We start from the raw sequence: 4,119 nt of genomic DNA on the forward strand, positions 1-4,119 counted from the left end.
GGGCATGGCAGGATGGAATAAAACTGGGCTTCTATCCCTCAAGGAGCCCCCTGCTTAAAGGGGAGGGAAGGTGAGGAAGTAATTATAACACAGTGTGAGAGCTGAGGTCTGTTCCAGGGTGAGATGATTTTTTTGCCTAGGAGTGCCCAGCTGGCTTTTCGAAGTGACTTTGGATTGTAAAGGTAACAGTAGCTAAAATGTAACGCTCACTCACCCTGTGCCAGACATGGTGCTAAGGGTTTAACATATAATCTCGTTTAATCCCAGCAGCAGTCCTGGAGGGTGGAAACCATTATTATCATGCCCATTTTACAGACGTGGCAGTTGAGATGATAAGGCTTGCCCAAGGCCACACAGGTGGTTAAATGGCAGAGTCCAGGTCTACTGGACCCATCACTCATTCATTCATTCATTCACCCACCAGATCTCTCTCGGCACATGCTGTAGGCCAGGTGCCCGCCTCCATTTGGGGGCTCCAGTGTCTCTTCTGTGTTGCTCCAAGGTAAGCCTTGAAGAAGGAATAGGAGTTGCTGAGGTGGAAAGGGCATCCAGGGAGAGGGTATAGCTTGGACAACGGGATGCAGGCATGAAAACACATGGTGTGTTCAAAGAAACACAGCTAGACCGGGCTCTGGACTGAAACACACTTAACTTTTTAGTTCTACCTCTGCCATGTCCTGGCTATATGACTATAGGCAAGCAAGTTCTCTCTGAGTCTCACTTTCTTCACCTGCAAAAATGGGGACCATATTAACCCTTCCGGGGCTTCTGGGAGGATGAGATGAGTTTGCATAGGTAAAGGTGGCTTGGCGCATAGTAGGCCTTCGAGAAAATGAATTGAAAGAATGGAGAGAACTGATTTAGAGGGTCACCATCAATTGTGAGCACCTCTTGAGTGAGTCCTTGTACGGGGCACCGTTCTAGCTGATGCCAGGATTGCAAAGGGGTGTTGGATTTGTTCCTTGCCGCAGGGAGCTTACAGTCTAGTCGAGAGACAGTTCAGAGGCTCCGAAGACAAGAAAGAGTTGAGCTGGCTGAGGCCAGGGTCCTGGAGGGCATGTGGTACAGGGACTCCAGAGGCTCAAGGGAGGGCCTGATCCCTGGGGACCTCACTGCGGAGGTACTCATTGGACTGGCCTTGAAGACTCCAGCAGGGCATAAGTCCAGGCATCTGGGCTGGGGCGGCGCTTTGGGTTCTGTGGAATTCAGTGTTTTGAGAGGCAGTGGAAAGAGGTACCTGGGAGGGGGTGTGCCGCATTCAGGCTGCCTGGGCTAGAACGCTAGTTGTTTTCCAGCTTTTACAAGCAAGTCTGATGCTCTGCAACAGGGCACAGTAACAGTGCTCACCTCCTGGGTGAAACTACTGTTTCAGTGTTTATCTTTGTCATCTGGTTGCCACCAGCCCCTAGCCAAGTCCTAGCAAAGGGTGGGCACCTGAGCAGGCTGGTGGGCTGGAGGTGGGGATTAGGAGGTGAGGTCCGTGCAACCACACACACACACACACACACACACACACTCTCTCTCTCTCTCTCAGGCTCCACCTGCCCGTACCAGAAGGCTTACTTGCTGCTCAGGCCCCGAGGGCTCTTTGGGGCCTTTATGGGGTAATTCCATCCCCATTAGGGTTTATTATGTCACTATAAATACCACTTTTCTGTGCCGCTTTATAAGACGCACTGACTCACCGAAGAACTTTCCTTCTCAGCATCCAGTCACCCAGAGCGGGAGGGACTCAGGGTGAGACAGGAAGAGAGGGAAGGGCGTTGTCACCAGGTGAGTGACTAAAGACCAAGGAGCTGCCCCCACTCCACGCCCTGCTGCCCTCTCACACCACGCTTCCCACACGCCTCTGCTCATGTCCTGTGTCATAGATGAGCCACACTTAGCTCTGGGCTCTCAGCCCACAGCTGGGCACATCCTGCAGGCACTCAGCCCACAGCCAACAGGGCCTGCCTGCACCCCAGCATGTGGGTTCAACCTTGCGGGGCCACACATGCAAACCCACACATGCAAACCCACACATGCCACACGACGACTTTCACATGATGTCGAACTTGCCAACACCTTCATTCACTCATCAGTTCATACATTCAGCAAAGGTTTGCTGAATACCCACTATGTGTCAGATGCTGCCTGTTTTCCACAAACATCCCTGCCCTCTTGGATCGCGTCTTCTAGTGACGCGCCCAACATTCAGAGCCTGCAATGGTATGTAACACACATGTACAAAGTCTTACATACACCATACAGGAAATCTTACGCTCACCACACAATGTCCATAGCCCAGAGGGTTCAACACAAAATGCAAAACACTTATCCATACCATGTACTACACACACACACACACACACACACACACACGCACACACACACACCCCTCACCGGCCATGCGCAGCACCCTGTGCACACCGCCCGCCCCACCCGCTACAGATGCTGCTTCCTCTGGCCGCACCACGTGTGACCATAATAACAGCTGAGGCTTAACAAGCGCGTTCCGTCATCCTGGCTTCTGCAGTTAACATGCATGATCGTATTTGATCTTCACAGTAACCCTCTGAAGTAGGTTTATACGTCTTCCAGATGAGCAAACCGAGCCTCCAAGAAGTGAAATGTCCAAAAACTCATAGGCTGACTCTACAGCCTACAGTCTTGACCACTGCCAAGTACGGCACACTCACAGTCACACACAGATCCTCTCATGTCCACACATGCTCACACACACACACACATGTCCACACACTCAATCTCATGGACACTTGCACACTCACACACTCAGAAGACCAAGGCTCTCCTCCCATCATCTTGGTCAAAGGCTTTAATTATACTATCCCAACACCTGTAATTAACCCTCCCACCCCCTTCCAAGGGAGATGTCTGGACCCGCTTCCCAAGGGCTGGCGCCAAGGCTGAGGGGCCAAGATGTCCACATCTGGCAGGGAGGACCTAGGTACCAGAGTAAGTCAGTGTGGCTGTCTGGTGAGCAGGTCCAGGAGAGTCAAGAAGAGGATGGGGTGAAAGAGAAGGAGGTGGGCAGAGGGGGTTGTAGCCTCCCAGGAAGCCAGGCTTGCTACAGCTGCTCCTTCTGGACTGGACTGGCCAAATGGCGATTGGGCAACAGGCAACCGTGGGTGGCCAGGCAGGCAGGAGAGAGGACATTTCCCGTTTGTTTCACTAGCACCAGCCACTTCTGTCAGGAGGGGAGATGAGCTCATGTCTGAGGAACCGTTGGGGAGAGGCCCCTTGAAGGGGCAGGTGGGAAGCAGGTGTCCTGTCCTCCAAAGTGTCAAAACAGACCAACTGATTCTACCATGCCAGGGTTGGGGCATAGGGGTGCTCTACCCAGCAGCCTCTTGCCCAACCTTTCCCAATATGGGCAGTGGTTAAAGCAGAGACTACCCAGATTCAAATCCTGGCTCTACTACCTTTGAGCTGTGCAACCTTTGCGCATATTGTTTAAGCTGTTGGAGCCTCGGTTTACTCGTCTGTAAAATGGGGATAATGACATCTACCTCCCAGATGAGAATTAAAGGAGATCATGCATGTCTGGCTCATTTTTAGATGAGGTTGCTCTCAGATTACTGTATTCTTAGAGGCCCCTGAGCAGAGAAGCTCCCCCTGACCGCCGACGGTTTGGTGCACGGTTTAGAAATCCCAGGAAGAGGGGCATCTGGGTCTATTTTGGAGCTCTCTTTCCAGGCAAGCTGCTAAGCAGGCAACTGCTTCTTGACCCTCCAGGCCATTTCAGTTCAGGCCACCGGGCCAACGTTGAGTTCGGTCCCAGAGGGCAAAGGGTGAGAGTGGGGGATGGCTCAGCGCAAAACCATCCCCACGTCTGGGCCGAGGATTCCCGGCTCAGAGATCCTCGAGGACTAGCCCTGGTTGCACTGGCGCTTGGAGGCGCTCAAACTTGGAAGGACCTGGGGGGCGCCAGCGAGTCCAGCGGGCCCAAAGAGCCCCTCCAACCCCCTCGGGACTTCCCCTCCCTTCTCGCTGGGTGCCAGCCCGGCCCCTTTAAAGACATTCCTGAGGGCGTGGCTTCGCTGACGTCAGCGCGGGACATGAATGAACAGGAGCCGGTTCTCACTCAACTTCCATTAAGCACTCGGGGCAGAAGTTACG

The sequence above is a fragment of the Globicephala melas genome, chromosome 1 (genome assembly GCF_963455315.2).
Source record: "Globicephala melas chromosome 1, mGloMel1.2, whole genome shotgun sequence".
In the NCBI taxonomy this organism is placed as follows: Eukaryota; Metazoa; Chordata; class Mammalia; order Artiodactyla; family Delphinidae; genus Globicephala; species Globicephala melas.